Here is a 22996-nt window from a genome sequence, read left to right as displayed (position 1 = left end):
TGTCATATAAGTGGAATCATATAATATGTTCTCTTTTGTGCCAGGCTTCTTTTGTTCTTCATCATTTCTGTGATATTCATCCATGTGGTTGTGTATAGCAGCAGCTCATTCTTTTCATTGCTGTATAGTATTCCATTGAGGATATTCCATTGAATATTTCACAATTTATTTATCTATTTTCCTATTGATGAACATTTGGTTTGGTCCCAGTTATGAATAAAGCTGCAGTACATTCTTGAATATGGCTTTTGATGGACATAAATATACATTCCTCCTAAATATATACTTAGGAATGAAATTGCTGGATCATAGGTGGCTTTAGTAGATACTGCCCAACAACCTTCCCAGAGGTTTTGTGCTAATTTACACTCTTACCAACAATATATGAAAACAAGCAAACAAATAAGTAAAACATCTGATAGTGAACAAAGCAATGTGGAAAATTAAGATCAGATGATGAAGCTACTTTAGATTTGGTGACCAGGCAAGCCTTCTTTAACAAGGTGAACTTTAAGCCTGAATGACAAGAAGATGGCAGCCATGCACATGTCAGAAGAGGAGCATTTCAGGCAGAGGGTAAAACCACAAAGGCCCTAGGTGCAGGAAGTAACTGGGCTTGTTTAAGGAACAGAGAGGAATCTAGGGGCCTTGGAGTAAGTGGGGAAGTGAAACAGCAGATAAAGGGTGTGTTATTAAGCCAGCTGCTACAGTAGGTGACTGGATCTTAATTCAGTGGGGGAAATTATGAGGAAGGGATAAAATACATGCTTCAGAATTACCCAAGAAAAGGGAATGCTTATATGCTGTTGGTGGGAATGTAAATTAGCACAACCTGGAAAATAGTAGGAACAACCGTGGAAAACAGTAGGGAGATTTCTTTCTTTCTTTCTTTTCTTTTCTTTTTTTTTTTTTGTTTGAGACGGAGTTTTGCTCTTGTTGTCCAGGCTGGAGTGCAATGGCATGATCTCAGCTCACTGCAACCTCCGCCTCCCAGGTTCAAGTGATTCTCCTGCCTCAGCCTCCCGAGTAGCTGGGATTACAGGCGCCCACCACCACGCCCGGCTAATTTTTTCTATTTATAGTAGAGATGGGGTTTCACCATGTTGGCCAGGCTGGTCTCGAACTCCTGACCTCAGGTGATCCACAGGCCTCGGCCTCCTAAAAGTGCTGGGATTGCAGGCGTGAGCTACAGCACCCGGCCAGAGATTTCTTAAAGAGGTAAAAGTAGGTCTTCCATTTGATCCAGCAATTCCACTACTGGGTATTTACTCAAAGTAAAACAAGTCATTGCATCAGAAAGACACCTGCACATGTGTGTTTATTGCAGCAAAATTCACAATTGCAAAGATATGGAACCAGCCTAAGTGCCCATCAACCAATGCGTGGATTTTTAAAATGTGGTATACATATACCATGGAACACTACCCAGTCACAGAAAAAGAATGAAATAATGCCTTTTGCAGCAATTTGGATGGAGCTGGAGGCCATTATTAGAAGTGAATAACTCAGGAATGGAAAACCAAATACCGCATGTTCTCACTTATAAGTGGAAGCTAAGCTATGGGTATACAAAGGGATGCAGAGTGGTATAATGGACATTGGAAACTCAGAAGAGGGGAGGGTGGGAGGAGCGTGAGGGATAAAAAAAAACTACATATTGGGTACAATGTACACTACTTAGGTGATGGGTGCACTAAAATCTCAGACTTTACCTCTAAAGAAAGGAAAAGAAAAGAATAAAAAAATTTTAAAAAGAAATTATCTTTTTTTAAAAAAAGAATTATCCTACCCAAGAGCTGAGAGACCAGGGGTCATTGGGCGAGGATTGCTGCTGGCAGGTTGGGGTTGGAGATGTTAATTTCCCAGCACATCTGTATCTAATATAGGCATTTTCTTCCATGACTGAGATTCAGTATCTTTCTCTTTATCTGGGCCTTTAACTTCATCTTGTTTTCATTGGTCTTTCCTTGACCCTTGGCCCCACACCCAGCTCCTTGAATTCACTATTCTCTGCCACCATGAATGTCGTCAGCCATTTGGCCCACTTTCATTCCCATGGTCAGCCTCTCTTAATCAGGTCCACCATTTACTTTTGCTTTTCCTGGACTCCCATTCACTAGGTATTCCACCTAGCACAGAGTCTTGCTACTAATAGACTCAGTACATGCATGCAGCATAACTATTGGCAGGGGATCCATAACCATGCTGATTTGCAAAGACTTCAAATTACTGTTAAACAGCAGTTTGATTCTTGCTACTTCCTGCAGTCCTTCCAATCCTTAGGTACTTCCTGGATGTTTTCCTGACAACTAAAGCCTCACTTTCTGTATCAGTTATCAGTGGCCACATAATTCTGTGTAATAAAACACCTCAAGACTCAGTGTCTTTAAACAATAACCATTTATTGTGTTCACAAGTCTGTGGGTTGGCAATTTAGGCTGGGCTCAGATGGACAGTGCTTCTGATTTCAACTGGACTCACTCATAGATCTTACAGTCATCGGCAGCTCAGCTAATCTAGGATAACCTCAGCTGCAATGACTAGAATGATTCAACTCTGCTCCTCATGTCCCATCTTCCAACAGGATAACCTGGGTATGTTCTCATGGCAGACACAGAAGAAGTAAGTGAAAACACTCAAGGCCTGTTGAGACCTAGACCTGGAACTGGCCCACCATCACTTCCACCACATTCTATTGCCCAAAACAAGTTACAGGGCCAGCCCAGATTCAAGGGAAAGGAAAATAGACTCTGCCTCTTCGGTGGATGAAATTCCAAGGTCACCTGGTAAAGGAAGAGGTGAAGGAAGAGGTGAAGAAGTAAGGTCATTAATGTAATCTCTCACACTGTAACACTTGCTTTTTGACTTAGAAAGTTGAGTGTATTTTGTATGTCAATCACACCTCAATAAAACGGTTTTTAAAACAAGAAGGTTGAATGTTTATTTCCTTCCCTTTTCAGCTCAAAGTTTCTATACTTTAAAACATCCAAATAGAGACAATATAAGCAGCGCTGGCTTTTTGGTTTGAATTATTAGATATTGTTTCAGTTCTCCATTTCTATAGAGGCAGACATCAAAAAAAGAAGTATGGAAAGTGTGATTTCACTCATAAATATCCCAGTAGAACTTAAAGACAAGATTTTAAGTAACCAACTAAAGACCCATCTTGAACAGAAGTTAGATAACATCACCCACAATCTTAGAGTTTATTTATTTTATTTTATATTGAAGATAAGGATGTTCTCCCTACATCTGATGCCTTCACTGGAAGAGAGGCTGTGCAAAAAGGTGCTTAAATTGTATGTCATTCACATAAGGGAACAAAGGAGCTGCCACTATTACTGCCGTTTCCATGGCCATATCATATTAAATCAGGATAGAGGAGGTTATTGAAATGGCTCTTCAAATAAGGTATCTTCTCATAAGACGTCTCTGCCAGTGAAATCAGTTGGAACATTGGGTACAGAGTGTCCAGTGGAGGGAACGTACAAAATATTCAAGCCGACGAAGATCCTGTGAATCAAATGGCCTTGCTGTGCTCCACTCAACACTATTTCTGTCTTGCATGAGGTGTGTGTCCTGAATTTGATTTACTATCTTTAATGTCATTCATCCACAGTCCATAGTACATACTATGTGGATGCAGCAAGGTGCTCCAATTAGGACCTGGAAATCCACTACAGTCCAATTGAAGCATAACGATTTGAAACATGTAAAATGGTGGAGAGGAAGAGGGATGTGAAGGCAACGAGTTCCTAATGTCCTGCTTAGAAAGAAAGGGCAATGCAGAATGGTGATTAAGAAGCCAAATATCCATGACAGTCTCAGGTTTGAGTCCAGGCTCTGCCACTGCTCGCTACGTGACTTCAAGTAGGTTTCTTACTATCTTTAAGCCTCGGTTTCCTTATCTGAAAATGAGACTACTGTTGAAACAACCTCAAAGGTTTCATGGAGGAGAAATATCAGTATGTAAAGCATTTTGCAAGGTGCCTGGCACGAAGTTAGCACTTAATTAATGAGAACTATAATTTTTGTTTTGGAGACAGGGTCTTGCTCTATTGCCCAGGCTGGAGTGCAGTGACTCAATCTTGGCTCCCTGCAACCTCCACCTCCTGGGTTCAAGTGATCCTGCCACCTCAGCCTCTCGAGTAGATGAGACTACAGGCGTGAGCCACCACACCTAGCTAATTTTTGTATTTTTTGTAGAGACAGGGTCTCACTGTGTTGCCCAGGCTGGTCTCGAACTCCTGAGCTCAAGCGATCTACCCGCCTTGGCCTCCCAAAGCGCTGGGATTACAGGCATGAGCCATCACGCCTGGCTGAGAACTATAAATTTTTAAACTGAAAGGGACCTAGGAGGTCATTGTAGAAAAGCTCATCATTCAGAAGATGAAAAACAACCACAGAGAAGGCTAAAGGAGTCCCACCTCAGTTACACAGCTTAGTGGCACAATTGGGGCTGAAAACCTAAGACTTTCTGATTCCTCTGCCTCTCTGTGTTATCCCTCCACCAACAAGCCCCTCTTGCCTACCCTCTTCCACACAGTGAAACTTCAATAAATAGCTAGGAGTTTTCCCCTTTCCCCTAGAAAGCCACATCTCAGGCACAGGAAACTCTGAAAGGTATGGAATTTTCTAATGAGGCATTTGCCGCGTGCTCACTTTAATCCACTGCAAGTGTCTCTGGGAAATAAAATATTGGCAGGTCTGTCCAACAGCTGCTCAGCCTAGAGACCACAGCTTATTTTGGTCCATTTATGTTAACTCATCTGTCTTAAGCTCTTTGTTAGTGACTCACCGCATACTGCTACCAAAAATATACACCAAAAATCCAAGAATCATTCATATGAAGGGCAAACGTCTTGCTTAAAATACCACATTTCTGCCGTCGTGTTTTTATGAAGTTTTTCCTTCCTCCCGCCTCCACATCACATTTTCTTCTCTCCTTTCTTCCTTCTCCATCTTTGATCGCCTTCAGTGGCATGGAAGCTGCATGGGGTGATCAAGAGAATTCTAGAATGGACATCAGAAGGCCTGGTTCTGGTCCTGAGCTGGCATGCTTTAACTGTAAAAACCTAGCAAGTCACAACTGGTATGTGACTCGGTTTTTTCTTATCCATAATACAGGAGGGTTGTATTAGCTCTACAGTTCCCACCAGTACAACCGCCAAGAACTTCTTCATTGCTTTCCCTTGAAGGATTCCAAGCTTTGAAAGATTTTCATCAGCCACATAATCTACCTTTTAAAATAAAAATTAATATTCCCCATTTTCTATAAATTTCTAGTAAACAACCTAATTGATATACATTAGAATCAATAAATAACAATAAGCAGGAAATAAAAATGTTTAAAGTATTAAATTGACTTTTTTATTAAGATGGCTGCTATTTCAAATACTATGCCCAGATGTGTCATAGAAAAATACATCATCTTTGTTAGAATTGTTGAAATATTGAAAATGGTTCATATACTGTGTCATATATCCAAAAATAGGTGGGCACAGTGGCTCACGCCTGTAATCCCAGCACTTTGAGAGGCTGAGGCAGGAGAACCACTGGAGCGCAGGAGTTCAAGACCAGCCTGGGCAACATAGGAGACACTGATCACTACAAAAAAAATTAAAAATAATTTAAAAATTAGCCAGGTACATTGGTACAAACCTGTAGTCCTAGCTACTTGAGAGGCTGAGGCACCAGGATCACTTGAGCCCAGTAGGTTGAGGCTGCAGTGAGCTATAAGTGTACCACTGCACTCCAGCCTGGGCAACAGAGCAAGACCCCCATCTCAAATAAAAATAAAAATAAAAATAGACATGGTAAGGATACACAGCAACTTCAGGATGATTGTAACTTCCAGGGAGGAGGAAAAGGATGAAGATGGGGGAGACGGCCTTCGAGTATATCTGTAACATTTCACTTATTAAGACCTGACACAAATACAGGAAATCATTAACAAGTTAAATCTGAGTGATAGATACATGGTTATCAGTTATTAATATTATCCTTTCTTTTTATGATTAAAATATTTCAAAATTAAATATTTTAAATTTAAAGAAGCTTATCAACTGAAACTCTTATACATTGCTGGTAGGAGTGTAAAATGCTGTAACAACTTTGGAAAACTTTAGCAGTTACTTAAAATATTAAACCTACCCCTACCATACAACATGGCAATTCTCTTCATAGATATATGCCCAAAATAAATGAATACACATATTCATAAAAAGACATGTACAAGACTGTTTATGCCAGCCTTATTTATAAGCCAAAAATAGAAAAGAGCCCAAATGCCTATCAATAGGTAAAAAAATGAACAAATTGTGATATATTCATACACTGAAATACTACTTAGCTTTAAAAAGGAGATAACACCTTTTATCCAACAATATGGATAAATCTTGAAAAGCATGCTGAGCAAAAAGTCACATACAAAAGAAAGAATACATACTGTGCGATTCTATTTACATGAAGTTCTAAACCAGGCCAAACAAATCCATAGTAATAGACATCAGAGCAGTGTTTGCCTATTGTGTGGGGAGATTGCCTAGAAAGAGGCACAGGGAAATTTCTGGAGCAAGGGACATGTCTTGAGGAAATAAGTATCTTTTTAAATTTTGTCTGTATTTTTAGTTCCTGTGGGTACATAGTAGGTGTATATATTTATGGGGCACATGAGATATTTTGGTACAGGCATGCAATGCATAATGATCACTTCATGAAAATTGAGTATCCATCCCCTCAAGCATTTATCCTTTGTGTTACAAACAATCCAATTATACTCTTTTAGTTCTTTTTAAATGTACAATTAAATTATTATTGGCTGGAGTCCCCCGTTGTCTTGATTGGGGTAGTGGTTACACGAGTGTTTGCATTTGCAAAAAAATAAAAACACCTCTTCAAATTGTATATTTGAGATCGGTGCATTTCACCCTAGATAAATTTTACCTCAATTTTTAAAAATACCTAAAGCTCATAAACTCACATACTGTTTTCAAGGACTCCCAGGAGAACTGGGGACCTCAAGACAGGAATCAGTCTTGGAATGAGGATCCCTGCCGTGATTTTCATGTCTGAACAGTGTGAGATTTTACTTTCTATATTGCTCTTTACTCTCATTACAAATGAAGTCTTTCTTTGAGGAGGTCTTTCAAAGCAATGTGTTGTAGTGGAAAGAATATGGGCTTTAGAAATAGCCAGGGCCCTGGGTTTGAGCCTGTGCTCCCTGGCTCATTGGCTATGTGACTCTGGGCACGGAAGTGACCTCCTTAAGTTTATTTTCTTAACCTTATGCAGGAGCGCACAAAGTCTACTTCCCGGGGTTATTCGGGAGATTAAATTAGATCACACAAGCAAAAGTGTATTTCACACAGCCAGGCTCAGCACAGATGCTCCATACATTCTGGTTTCCTTTTCTTCCTTCCTTTACTTTTTATAGACCCTCTACAGAACGAAAGCTTCATATCTCCTCCATCATCACAGTTCAAATCCTGAGGATATAGGAATAGCTTCCTTGTTCCTCCTCAAAGGTAGCAAGCAAAAATGCCACACTCAAAGGTAGCAAGCAGCAAAAGGGGCTACTTCCCTGAGCTCCATGATTTAATGGGTTCTGCTCTGATATCCCCCCATAGCCACATTCTTCCCCATAGGGCAGGAGTCAGTAGGGTCAAAAGGCTATGCCCATCCAGAGCCTGTGCCCCACCTAGACCGTAATTCAGGTACCAGGATCCCAGAATACACTGCCCAGGGGACCAAGAGCTGGATTCCACAGCCACCATGGTCCCCTTCCCTGGTCCATCTTCCCAACAGCAGACCGTATCACAAATGAGCACATCTCTAGTCCCAAGGAACCATCAAAGGGCAGTTGTTTGGGGCTGTGTAAACAGAGCTTGGACACGTAGGCAGGGTGTCCATCCACACTGTGCAAGACCCCTCGCGGTGTTTGGAGGATTCTGGGGTGGGAAGAGAAAGGGAGCTTGACCTCTGGCTGGGCCCAGGAGCCAGGGACTGGCTCACCCTGTACCATCAGGTTCTGGTGCAGAACTCTGAGGAGGCCAAGAACTCTAAATCTGGACCTGGCCTTCCAGGCCAATATTGATATGTCAAGGAGATGATAGAATACATTTGATAATATTTCATAACTTTTCACAATTAGACATAGAGTACGTGGGTTTCTGTGTGTACTCTTGCTCTGGACTTGCCAAATGGGAGGGATGACCTGCCCAGCATATTCCCCTCAGGACCTTTGCACTTGCGGTTCTTTTGCCCTCTCTTCAGATCTCTACTTAGCCTCCTCCCTCATTTCCTTCATGTTCCCCTTCCTCTATCCCCCTTTCACTTGTCTGACCATCATATTTGATCCCCAACCCTCATACCTCTATGCCCTTCCTATAATTTCTTTTTCATATTAAAACTTGATATTTTATTTGTTAAGTGCCTGACTCCTCCATTAAAGTATAAATGTCAAACCAACTGAAAATTTTCTACCTTGTTCACTACTGTATTTCCCTCACTCAACATAGTATCTGGCACATAGGAGGGGCTAAGCAAGGTAATTATTGCATTAATGCATGAATAACTTAATGAATGGATTTCTATTCCCATGCCTTATTCTCTGTTCTTGTCCCAATGTTTCACAACATAAAAGCCAAAAAAAAAAAAAAACACTTTTTAAATAGGCCAGCTCACTTGCATTTCAGATTTTATTTCAAATTTAATAAACCTGCTGAACACAACCCCCAGTCTTCCAACTCTCTTGCTCTATTTTTACCACTACCGTCTGTTCTTATTACAGAGAACTCTGGCCCCTTGACATCCCCTACTTTGTCTTCATCTATCAACCTTCATCTGCCTCCATCTCCTGCCCTTTCTGCCTAGAACTCATAGCCCATCACTTCGACCATTCTTCTGCTGATACTCTCAAGTACTTTGCCCTTTCGCCTGGCAAAACCCTAACTCTGGATCAAATCAAGGAACATTTCCATTTCTACACTTGAGCTACATCACAGGATAATAAATTAACAGGGGTAGCAAAATGATCTAAAAATATAATCATTTCTTTCCTGGCCAAAACTCTTGCCTACCAACTATTGCACATTCTTTACATGGCTAAAATTAAATATGCAAGTCTTCCGTGGCATTTAATTAGCAATCTGGCAGAAAGAAAATGCTGCTCTACTTTCATTCACAAATTTTAGTTTAATTACATTCCGTACCCTTTTCCAAGCCAAGATGGTTGGGTTCAAATTTCTGGTTAAGAAAATCTAAGGTAAATGTTACATCACTTTTGAAAAGCCTGAAACTCACACAATCAACACATGTTCTCTCTCTCTCTCTCTCTCTCTCTCTTTCTCTCTGACTTCTTCCAGCTAGAATATCCCTATAGAAAATGTCAGATCTCGGCCGGGCGCGGTAGCTCACGCCTGTAATCCCAGCACTTTGGGAGGCCGAGGCAGGTGGATCACGAGGTCAGGAGATCGAGACCAGCCTGGCTAACACGGTGAAACCCCGTCTCTACTGAAAATACAAAAAATTAGCCGGGCGTGGTGGCACATGCCTGTAATCCCAACTACTCGGGAGGCTGAGACAGGAGAATGGCGTGAACTGCAGAGGCGGAGGTTGCAGTGATCACGCCACTGCACTCTAGCCTAGGCAACAGAGCGAGACTCCATCTCAAAAAATAAAAAAATAAAAGAAAGAAAGAAAGAAAATTCCAGATCTCTTTTCAAAAGAGAGTTGAGAATAACAAGCGAAATACAAATTTCAGTTACAAAGGAGGAATACGTTCAAGAGATCTATTGTATAACATGGTGACTATGGTTAATAACAACATATTGTATTCTGGAAAAATGTTACAAATTTACACTTTAAGTATTCTCACCACAAAAACGATAATTATGTGAGATAATGCATATGTTGATCAGCTCAATTTAACCATTCCACAAATACATAGATTTCAAAATGTCATGCTGTACACGACAAATATATACAATTTTATTTGTCTATTTAAAAAGTAAAATAAACATTTAAAAAGAATACAATATCATGTATTAAATACAATATACAGGTTGAATATGTTTAAGAATACAATATTGTATGATTGCTACTATGTTTAAAAACATAAATGTGTATGGGCAAAGAGTAAAACCAACAAACAGAAATGATAGTAGTGATATTAGGAATTTGAAGTTTTTTCTCTGAACACTCTTAGATGTTATAATATTGTTTTTACAATTGAGAGTGAGGACAGGGTAGGGAGGAGGGAGAGAAAACCAAATTTGCTGCAGAGAGGGGATGATAACCTTTTGAATTTCAAATTACCATTGGTTCCATTGACACCCAAAAGCAGCATTTCTCTGACCTTTAATAAATGTCCTAAATAAGTCAAAGTGGTCATGGCAGAGCCATTATAATCCTGTAGTTTTAATGTCACACATACTCCACCTATTACAAATGTCTTACTAGTATGTGCGTTTGTTTTTAATCTCAAAAATACAGAAAATTTAAGCCATTTCGCCTGAATTCCAGGGTCTGGATCAAGTTGCAAGAGAAAATCACTATAAACTTTAATGAAAATACAACATTTTAAAGATTATAAGTAATAAATATCTTACTAAAATTACCTCATAATATAGACGTATTGCTTTTCCAAAGATAAACATGAAAGCGTAAGAGCCCAGAGGCTCAATTCTTGCAGCCGAGAAAACAGACTCCTTAAAACTGGTATTAAATCTCTGAAGTTAGAGAAAATATGAGGAGGGGCCTTACCATCCCCTTCAGGTCCATGCCCACAAAGAACCCAGAGTTTCAGTAAACAAATGAGGTACATAATCCATTTGTGATAGCACTCAATTCATGTGGTTACTTCCTAATCAAGACAAAAATAAACCCTAGGCATAAATGCATCTTGCTAGTGGCTTCTCCATAAATAACACTGCAAATCAATAATTATGCTCATTTCCTTAGAAATGCCTTAATTATTACTCCACATTCTTGCATAGAAATATGAGTAGAAAATAAACAAAACTAAATAGAGAACATTCCAGCATCCCCATAGATTGACTTTGGATGTATTTTTCTCAGCAAATCTACTACTGTTCTTTTTTTTTTATTTTATTTTATTTTTCAAACACATATGCTTGTTTATCTTAAGGAATCCTTTGGGGGTAGGAGGACTAAACTGATACAGTTAAATGTCACAGTACTTTCTTTTTTTTTTTTTTTTTTTTTTGAGACGGAGTCTCGCTCTGTCGCCCAGGCTGGAGTGCAGTGGCGCGATCTCGGCTCACTGCAAGCTCCGCCTCCCGGGTTCACGCCATTCTCCTGCCTCAGCCTCTCCGAGTAGCTGGGACTACAGGCGCCCGCCACCACGCCCGGCTAATTTTTTGTATTTTTAGTAGAGACGGAGTTTCACCGTGGTCTCGATCTCCTGACCTCGTGATCCGCCCGCCTCGGCCTCCCAAAGTGCTGGGATTACAAGCACTAGCCACCGCGCCCGGCCCACAGTACTTTCTAATAAGGAATGATGATAAGTTATAAACACTTTAGTTGAATTATCAATAGTAACATGTCTCTACTAACACTCAAATTTCTCCAAGAACGAGCTGTTTATTATTTCATTTATGTATGTGTTCCTTTATTTGGTGCCGAAATTTGTTAACAGAAATAATGAAAGAGGATTGAAATAAAAATTAAATGCATTGATCACGGAACAACTTTTGCAGAGGCAGCAGCAAGTGAATGTGCCGCCTATTAAGCATGAAACTGTAATCATTTCTTAGGTGGCCCACTTACACTTTATGTAAAAGAGCATTATTAAGTAAAAAAGCACAAACAGAGTGCAGGATGATGTAATAATTCACGCTTCCCACATTGTGCTGTTTGAGCTCCGGCTGAGCTCCAGTCAAGGGACAGCTATACCACTAAATGTGTTTTATTAAGCAACAATAAAGAGTCCTGGGAGATTCTCTTGTAATTCTCATTTTTAAATAATTCTCATTTTTAAATAAGAGTCAAAGAAAAAGAATCATTTCGAACAACATGGGAATCCACTAGGACTTTTTGATATACATAACTTCCAAATAAAATGTAAATCGTACTCAAGGGAGGGAAACTAGTCCTGGGGAATAATGATGGTGATTCCTCAACTATCTGTGTTGTGTTCCCAGGGGCACAGGCATTCCGTGCAAGCCAATAGGTTGCTTTTGGGTTCTTGATACTTTTAGGTTTCTGTGTTGGGAGGGGAGTCATAAAAGGAGAATAGGCTAAAGTGCTTTTTCAGAGTTTACCTGGATTATTGAAAAGAGTGTGTGGAACCTCACAGATGAGAGACAAGTTAGCGAAGAAGAAAGACTGAGTAATGGGCCATGCCATATTCTATCATAGAATGCCTTCCTCCATACAACATGGACTATCATGGAATACTGGCTTTCTGGGATTCTAGATATGATTCTGTATTCCAAGCTTTATGTATCTAATATAAAGATACTCATATCTTGACAAATTATAAGTTTCTTCCACCTCTTCCTGTTTTGAGGGACCCTCTCCTACTTTTTATTGTTGATGTGAATTAATCAAGTAGACATAAATCAATCTTACTCTAAAAATAAGAGATACTATGGATAGCAAGTACAGTCACCAAAATATCTCTATAGGTATCAATATTTTTTCTCCAATCATGAGAATGAGAGAGAATGAATGAGTGACAGCATGAGAGAGAAGGAATTTTTTCCACTCCTTTTACATTTTTACCAGTTTTGTTCTTCTGAGATTTCTCTGTGAAACTACAAGAAGATGTAGATTATTCAGTGGTTTTCAGCTTTAATACAATATACTGAAACCAGATTATCCTCTGCTTTTAATTGCCTCTTCCTAAAATACTCCATTGTCATTACCCAATGATAGTGTTCTTTAAGGATATTATACTTTCAACTTGGTGTTTATTGAACAGGCATATTTATTGTCTGTGGTGGCCTGCTGAATTGCATGGTGAAGGTACCCTAAAAGGAAAATTAGAAGTTGTTTGAAATGATCATTTTAATTTGACTCTTGTTCAGAATATTCTGAACTGTTTTCTAACTTAGCTTTAAGGTTTTCATTAAGTCATTTTTAAGATTTCTGATTGGGTGAAATAATAACATCACATAATGTATAACTGAATGGAAACCTAACCTCTTCTTATACAGAGGATGAAACAAGCCCAGGGAGAAAAAATAATTTACCAAAGTCACAGAACTAAGGAGTAACAGGGATCCAGAACCCAGGTGTTCTTTTTTTTCTTTTTTAATGTTTTTTTAAATAATTTCATTCTTCCATTCTTATGTATATACCTACAGAACCCTGGTGTTCTAACTCCTGGACAAATGGTCTTTGGCCTACACGTACAGTACATACATCTGAACATACCAACTTTAGGCAAAATTGTTATATTAGATTTGTATCCTGAATCTCATCCCCTATGCCCTGAGCTTTTCTTTCCTCCTCAAGAAAACTTCAGCTTTTCTTTCCCTGTTTTCATTCCCAATCCCTAGCAGAGTAGCAGAGTTTACTTGTCCTAAACTCAGGACCTTTTCTTCTGTGTTTCGGGTAGCATCTAATTACTTAAGTAATTAAGTCATATAATACTGAGTGTCATGTGGCTTCATGCTAAGCTTTTCAAATATAGATTACCATCAGCATAAGACCAACCTCTGTGGGTTAAGTTAAGCCATGGATAAAATATTATGGTCCATCTTCATCAGCCATCAAACTTTCTGAAGAAATTGGTTGTGGAAGACAGTGATGAACATCTTTGCCCCACTTCAGATCCACTCTCTACCCCTCTCTACCTGATTCTGTGCTCCTGGAGGCTGACCTGTATGCAATGCATCAGCGGGCTCCCTTGTCTTCTGGCTCTCAGTTGGGTTTGAAGAACGAGGGGCACCAATGGGAGATCAGAGGGCACAAGAAGTATTGATTCTTCCAGCTCTATCTCCACAGGATCTCTACAGGTTGGCTGCATCTCCCACCGTGGAAGGCCACAGCTACTGTCAGCCCTCTACAGATAGCTGAGTCACAATAGCCAATCTCTCCTTTTGCTCCTCCAGGCCTAGAGGTGGTAATAGCTCCTCAACAGTACTTATCCCAGGGTACTGCACTAGCCCTTCCTGGTTTCCCTAACTCCTGCGGATACTTTTGTAAATAGTCCCTCTATTAAACCCTCTTCGGTTACCCAATTTGAATGGGCCATCTGTTTCCAGGCAAGACCCTAACCAATATAGAGTCAAACAGGACATTAAATAATTTGACTAAGTAATTTAAATATTTTTATATTTTATTATAAACATATTTATATTTCAATATAAAAATATATTATAAAATATGTTATATTTTATAATATCACAAACATATAATATTTTTATATTATTTAAAACACAAACATGGATATATAAAAGAGCAGAATGCAAAATATGAATTTATTGTTCTCTGATAAAGGGCATCTCCGTGGAAAATTTCAGGGCGCATTGGCAAATGTCATTCTCTTTCCTTAGGGAAAATGTATGGTAAACAGAGCTCAATCAGAACTTCTGCATTACCACTTTTTCTGGTTCTTTGGCTTGTAGTAAAAGAAGAAAAAGAAAAGAAGAAAAAATGAAAAGAATTTCATGGCAGAAATTCACCTTATAAAAATGTTTTCAAATTATGCCTTGAGATCAGAACACTTAATTTCCTATTTTTAAAAAGTGAATCTTTACATTTAAAACTTTTTTCTTTTTACATTTCTACTCACAAATATGATTTTACAAAATGCATAAATGTTATCATATTATACACATTTGGATTTTCGGTGCAGTCTTTTTTCCTTCTTTTTCCTGTTCAGCTTGGCTTCCCTCTCCCCTTCTGAAGCTTGCCCCACCTCCTGCACATATCTCCCTTCCAAATAATCCATGATAGCAATTTAGTCTATCCATATATATATTCTCGAAGCTCATATAATTTTATTCATAACACACACATATGCTTGTATGCTCATACACAAATAAGGGGTTATTTTGGTCACTGCATTAGAAAGATAAGATTATATTATACATGTTTTCTGCATCTTGCTTTTCTCACTCAAAAATACCATTTGGAAGTTTTCAAGCACACTAGTATACCCCTCATTCATTTTTTAGATGACTGAACAATACTCCATTGGACGAATATACCATAATTTATTCAACCATTTCCTATTGATGGACATTGACTTCGGTAACCATCTTCTACTACTCTAAGTTCTGTGTGTGTCTGTGTGTGTGTGTGTATGTGTGTGTGTTCACAATTGTTGTTTTTAATTTCTTTTTTTTCATAGTTTTTTTTTATTATACTTTAGGTTTTAGGGTACATGTGCACAATGTGCAGGTTTGTTACATATGTATCCATGTGCCACGTTGATTTCCTGCACCCATTAACTCGTCATTTAGCATTAGGTATATCTCCTAATGCTGTCCCTCCCCCCTCCCCTCACCCCACAACAGTCCCCGGAGTGTGATGTTCCCCTTCCTGTGTCCATGAGTTCTCATTGTTCAATTCCCACCTATGAGTGAGAACATGCGGTGTTTGATTTTTTGTCCTTGCGATAGTTTACTGAGAATGATGTTTTCCAGTTTCATCCATGTCCCTACAAAGGACATGAACTCATCATTTTCTTAATCCAGTCTATCGTTGTTGGACATTTGGGTTGGTTCCAACTCTTTGCTATTGTGAATAGTGCCGCAATAAACATACGTGTGCCTGTGTCTTTATAGCAGCATGATTTATAGTCCTTTGGGTATATACCCAGTAATGGGATGGCGGGGTCAAATGGTATTTCTAGTTCTAGATCCCTGAGGAATCGCCACACTGACTTCCACAATGGTTGAACTAGTTTACAGTCCCACCAACAGTGTAAAAGTGTTCCTATTTCTCCACCTCCTCTCCAGCACCTGTTGTTTCCTGACTTTTTAATGATGGCCATTCTAACTGGTGTGAGATGGTATCTCACTGTGGTTTTGATTTGCATTTCTCTGATGGCCAGTGATGATGAGCATTTCTTCATGTGTTTTTTGGCTGCATACATGTCTTCTTTTGAGAAGTGTCTGTTCATGTCCTTTGCCCACTTTTTGATGGGGTTGTTTGTTTTTTTCTTGTAAATTTGTTTGAGTTCATTGTAAATTCTGGATATTAGCCCTTTGTCAGATGAGTAGGTTGCAAAAATTTTCTCCCGTTCTGTAGGTTGCCTGTTCACTCTGATGGTAGTTTCTTTTGCTGTGCAGAAGCTCTTTAGTTTAATTAGATCCCATTTGTCAATTTTGGCTTTTGTTGCCATTGCTTTTGGTGTTTTAGACATGAAGTCCTTGCCCACGCCTATGTCCTGAATGGTATTGCCTAGGTTTTCTTGTAGGATTTTAATGGTTTTAGGTCTAACATTTAAGTCTTTAATCCATCTTGAATTAATTTTTGTATAAGGTGTAAGGAAGGGATCCAGTTTCAGCTTTCTACATATGGCTAGCCAGTTTGTTGTTTTTAATTTCTAAGAGTTGGATACCCTGAAAAGGGATGACTCTGTCCAGTGGTATGTTTATTTTTAGTTTTAATAGATGTTGCCAGATTGTCTTGCAAAAAGCTGTAACAGATCAAATTTACTGTAGCAGATCAAATTTCCTCTAGCAATAAATGAGAGTGCCCTTTTCCCTGCATTCAACCAACAATAATTGTTATAGATCCTTTCAAATTTTGTACCTGTTTCATGGGCAAAATATTATTGTTACTTTAATTTGTGTTTCCCTTTGCTAAGAGTATCTTTTCTTGTGTTGTTGACCATCTGGATTTGCTCTTTGGCCCATTTTTCTAGTTGCAGAGAAATTATATGTATAAAATAGAAATGTTGAAAGCTTAGGACATGTAACTGCAATGATTTTTATATTTATCTTCAAATTGCCTATTCTACAAAGGATATTGTTGAAACCTATAAAGAGTAAGCTGATCTAGATTTTTAATGTTTTTCAATTGTTTAGTAAAACATGTGTCCCTTCAAAAAATTAAGTTAATAAATTACTTTCAAAAGTGAGTTTTGAAATAACTGCCTCTTTAAATCCTTTGCCCATTTTTATATTGAGTTAAAAAGTTCCTTTTATTAAAGATATTATTGTGTTTGTCTGCTATTGCCAATGTTTTTCCAAATATATTGTTTGTCCATTAACTTTGTGGGCATTTTTACATTTCTATAAAGTCAAATATACCTCAGCCCAGTTCCGGTTAAGAAGGTCCAACTCACTCCAGCTTCTATATGTAGTTTCCTAGATTTTCTGATGGGATGTTCTGTTTTTTATTTATTTAATCCAGCTTAAATTTATTTATTTTTGACTACAATGTATAAGGTCCAATTTTATTTTGTTCCAGATGCACAGGACACTTGTGCATGCCCTAGGTATTTAATATTAAGTCCATCTTTCGCCCACATTTCTCCCTTCTGTTTTATAATTCTTCCATTCTCTCCCACAGTTCCCCATCTCTCCCACAGTTCTCCATTTTCTCCCCCATTCCTGTTTCTCCCACAATTCCATCTTTCTCACAATTCCCTATTCTCTGCCACAATTCTCCATTCTCTCCCACAATTCCCTATTTCTTCTATAATTCTCCATTTTGTCCCACAATTATTTGTCTCCCACAATTATCTACTCTCTTTCAATTCCCAGTCATTCACGCAAATTCTTGTCACTCATGCAATTCCTTGTCTCTCCCACAGTTCTCCCACAATTCACTACCTCTCCCACAATTATCCAATTTCCCCCACAATTGTCCATCCTCTGCCACGATTCTGTTTTCTCCCACAATTCCTTGTCTCTCCTACTATTCTCTGATTTCTTTCTTGACTCCTTGTCTCACATAGTTCTGTCTCTCTCACAATTTCCTGTTGTGGCCAAATTCTCCATTCTCTCCTACAATTCGCTGTCTCTATTACAATTCTGTTTCTATCATAATTTCCTGTCTCTCACACAATTCTCTCTCTCATTAACTGTGTCTCATACAATTCCCAGTCTTACACAATTCCATATCTTTCACCCACTTCTCACTATCTCACACAATTCTCTATGCTCTTCCACAATTTTTTGTTTTCTCCTACAATTTCTTGTCTCTCCCACATTTCTATGTTGTCTCCCTCAATTCCCTATTTCCCCCAGAATTCCCTCCCTCTTCTGCTTTCTTAAAATTCCCTGTCTTTCACATAATTCCTTGTTGCTCCTCCAATTCTCTGCTCTCTCCAACAATTCTCCATTCTTTCCCACAATGCCCTGTCCTTCCCACAATTACTTGTCATGTATTAAATTCTTGTATGTGTTGAAATCTTTTTCTGGACTCTCTGTTTTGTTCCATTGAACTATTTGTCTATTCTTATTTAATTACCATATTGACCGGGTCTTATAATATGTTCACTTATCTGGCAAAACATATTGCCCCTTATATTCTGATATTTTCTAAAACGTTGACTTTTCTCAGACATTCTTCTACTCAAGAAAAAAGAATATTTTATTCAGCTTTTTAAAAAGACATACAAAAAATCATGTATTAGGATTCTAGCTCGAGTTAATTGAATTTGTATATTAATTTGAAGAGGATCAAGCTTTTTGGTTTTTTTAGAGACAGAGTCTCACTCTGTCACCCAGGCTGGAGTGCAAAGGTGTGATCATAGCTCACTGCAGCCTCAACCTCCTGGACTCAAGCGATCCTCCTGCTTCAGCCTCCTGAGTACCTGAGACTACAGGTGTGCACCACCACACCTAGCTAACTTTTTTAGTTTTCTACAGATAGGGTCTCACTATGTTGCCCAAGCTGGTCTTAAACTCCTGGCCTCAAGCTATCCTCCTGCTTTGGCCTCCCAAAGTGCTGAGATTACAGGCATAAGCCACTGTGCCCAGCTGAGAATCAAGTTTTTTATGTTGTCTCTTTCTCTAATATTTGAAGTGTCTTTCCATTTGGTCAGGTCTTGCTTTATGACCTTCAATTCAAATTTATAGTCCTTTCATGGCAGCTCTGAATCTTTCTTGATATCTTTCTGTTATGTATCTCATGGGATTTTTTTTAAATATTAAAGCTATCACCATGGCTGGTGTTAGTGGGCAATGGGAACAGTAGTAGAAGGTGGAATCAGAGAAATATCCTTGAACAAGATTACATAGTACCTTATAGGCTTCATCAGTTATCTATTACTGCATAACAAACTACTTCACATTTAGCAACTTAAAGCAACAATAAACATTTATTATCTCACAGTATCTGCAGATCAGAAACTTTTTAGTAGTTTAGTTAGGAGTTTCTGGCCCTTGGTCTCTCTTGAGGTTAATGTCAAAATGTCAGCCACAGCTGCTGTCATCTGAAGGTTTGACTGGGGCTGGAGGATCCAATTCTAAGATGGCTTACTCGTAAGAACTCTGCTGCGGTCATTTGTGATTTTACACATCCAAAGCCAATTCCTACTTAATGCCTGAAGTAAAACCCTGAAATGTGTGTATAATCACATTTCTTTGACTGTATTTCCTTGGCTTCTATGCTAATTTTGAAAGATATGTTTTGAATAAGAATTAATCTAAATGTCAAATCCTGGCTACAAATGTCATGACCCATGTATATTTCTAAAGCCTATAAGTAATCTCTTTTGGAAACATAATAGAATTTATGAGATCAAGAGAACAGTAAGAAAGGAAGCATGAATATTTTAAAGCAGGAAATATGGGGAGCCTACAGATTTTAAGATAATTTATTTGACAAAATACTGTATGTAGCTCCTATTCTATTGCAAACATAGTATCTCTCAGCACAGAGGCTCTATTACAGCCACCTATTTATAAAAGGGGAGGACCCATATAAATGAAATGGGAGCAGACTGGGCTGGAGAAAATTACTCCATCCTCCAGTAGCCAAGTGTCTTCTTTCAGAGTTGGGTTACAAGCTTATTCTCAGGCTGTGACCCTACACTTTGCATAAGTTATCGTTCCATCTTTTTGGTTATTTCATTAAATTTATTCTTATTGAGGGAAGTGGAGTTGCTCTCAGTAGCCAACTTTCTGTGGACCTTCTCCTGGTCAAACTTGCTGAATCTGAGAAGTAATAAAGAACTACAGGCCCAGGAGGTAAAGGCAGAAGCCAAGAACTGGGTGAATCAGGCAAAAGTCAGAAAGAAGGCAATGTCTCTGATGGAAACTAATAAAATTCAAGAAGATATACAGGACCCATCCAGCAGAACAGCTGCCAAGAAAAAATTGTCAGTGCAATGAAAAGGATATTTATAACTTTCCTCCCGACTACAATTTTGTTTTTGAGAAGAGTAGTTCATTAGCATCTAGCAAAACCTGGATACTATATTGCTTATCATCATCTGATTTCCTTTCTCTGTAATTCCATCCTCAGCAGCATGATCTTCTGATAAATAAGATGGCTTCTAGGTATACCAGCAAGGTAGTACCTTGGAGGAAAGACTCTGTGGTTCAAGTCACTAGAAAAGTCTACACCCTTCTGTAAATTAATAAAAGTTTCATTCTGGTTCACAAACTGAACACCTATAAATTTTATTTTACGGTCTGCTAGGACCTGATTGCTTTCCAGAGCAGGAGGAAATAAACTGGTGTGCTATTGTTTCTTTTCTTTCTCATTTTATATTCAAAGGGAAAATCAATACACTAATGTTAAAAGCACTTAAAACTTTTTAAAACAATCTTAGTAAATACAGTTGGAGAATCTGAAATAGGGGAAAGTCTGAATTGTAGGACCCTGCTAACGAAACAGAGTTTGTTACATACACGTATACAATAATCTAACCTGCCAACAGACTTTTTTGTAAATGGGAGACATGTAGAACTTACTTCATTTAATAGGAGATTCATGTCTAATTAGCAAAATCCATTTGATCATGAGTAATTACACTAATGCACAGAGGACTTCTTAGCTCCTAGTGAATCCCCTGATATTGCAAGGACAGTTTCATGTACACTTGTGTGTATTAGGAGTACTCTTTCAAGTGAGTAATACTCAAACTTGTTCGATCAGAAAAAGGAAAGTTAGGATAAAGATTTCTCATAAAATCTAAAATCAGATATGTGATTTGCTGAGCCTTAGAAACTACTAGAATAAGAGATACATCGAGATTCTCTTATGAAGTGGATTCTCTCATACTTCTTTTTTTTTATTATTGTACTTTAGGTTTTAGGGTACATGTTCACAATGTGCAGGTTTGTTACATATGTATCCATGTGCCATGTTGTTTTGCTGCACCCATTAACTCGTCATTTAGCATTAGGTATATCTCCTAATGCTGTCCCTCCCCTCTCCCCCAACCCCACAACAGTCCCCGGAGTGTGATGTTCCCCTTCCTGTGTCCATGAGTTCTCATTGTTCAATTCCCACCTATGAGTGAGAACATGCGGTGTTTGGTTTTTTGTCCTTGCGATAGTTTACTGAGAATGATGGTTTCCAGCTTCATCCATGTCCCTACAAAGGACATGAACTCATCATTTTTTATGGCTGCATAGTATTCCATGGTGTATATGTGCCACATTTTCTTAATCCAGTCTATCGTTGTTGGACATTTGGGTTGGTTCCAACTCTTTGCTATTGTGAATAGTGCCGCAATAAACATACGTGTGCATGTGTCTTTATAGCAGCATGATTTATAGTCCTTTGGGTATATACCCAGTAATGGGATGGCCGGGTCAAATGGTATTTCTAGTTCTAGATCCCTGAGGAATCGCCACACTGACTTCCACAGTGGTTGAACTAGTTTACAGTCCCACCAACAGTGTAAAAGTGTTCCTATTTCTCCACATCCTCTCCAGCACCTGTTGTTTCCTGACTTTTTAATGATGGCCATTCTAACTGGTGTGAGATGGTATCTCATTGTGGTTTTGATTTGCATTTCTCTGATGGCCAGTGATGATGAGCATTTCTTCATGTTTTTTGGCTGCATACATGTCTTCTTTTGAGAAGTGTCTGTTCATGTCCTTTGCCCACTTTTTGATGGGGTTGTTTGTTTTTTTCTTGTAAATTTGTTTGAGTTCATTGTAGATTCTGGATATTAGCCCTTTGTCAGATGAGTAGGTTGCAAAAATTTTCTCCCATTCTGTAGGTTGTCTGTTCACTCTGATGGTAGTTTCTTTTGCTGTGCAGAAGCTCTTTAGTTTAATGAGATCCCATTTGTCAATTTTGGCTTTTGTTGCCATTGCTTTTGGTGTTTTAGACATGAAGTCCTTGCCCACGCCTATGTCCTGAATGGTATTGCCTAGGTTTTCTTGTAGGATTTTAATGGTTTTAGGTCTAACATGTAAGTCTTTAATCCATCTTGAATTCATTTTTGTATAAGGTGTAAGGAAGGGATCCAGTTGCAGCTTTCTACATATGGCTAGCCAGTTTTCCCAGCACCATTTATTAAATAGGGAATCCTTATACTTCTTTATACTCCTTGGCTTTATTCTTCTTCCTTGCAAACTGACTTCCTCCATGTGATGGGAAACATGGCTAATGATGGGGTTCAGGACACACTATCCCAAAACATCGGACCTTAGCATTTGAGAAAACCACAGAAGTAGGAAGTTTACTCTCTGACCTTCCCCTCACCCCATCCCTAAATCAGGTCATAAAACCTAGCAAGGATTCTCTAACCTTCCCCTGAAGCAAGTCATAAGATCCTCATTCAAGAGGTGCCCTCCTTGTATATATAAGGAATATTGTCAGGCTGGGTGCGGTGGCTCATGCCTGTAATCCCAGCACTTTGAGAGGCCAAGGTGGGGGCGGGCCACTTGAGGTCAGGAGTTTGAGACCAGCCGGGCCAATATGGTGAAACCCCGTCTCCACTAAAAACACAAAAATTAGCCGGGCATGGTGGCGGGCACCTGTAATCCCAGCTACTCCAGGAGGCTGAGGCAGGAGAGTCACTTGAGCCCGGGGGCAGAGGTTGCAGTGAGCCAAGATTGGGCCACTGCACTCCAGCCTGGGTGACAGAGTGAAACTCCAT

This window comes from Nomascus leucogenys, chromosome X, assembly GCF_006542625.1.
Source record: "Nomascus leucogenys isolate Asia chromosome X, Asia_NLE_v1, whole genome shotgun sequence".
NCBI classification, from domain to species: domain Eukaryota; kingdom Metazoa; phylum Chordata; class Mammalia; order Primates; family Hylobatidae; genus Nomascus; species Nomascus leucogenys.
The sequence above is the reverse complement of the archived record's forward strand: the minus strand, read 5'-3'. Positions refer to the sequence as shown.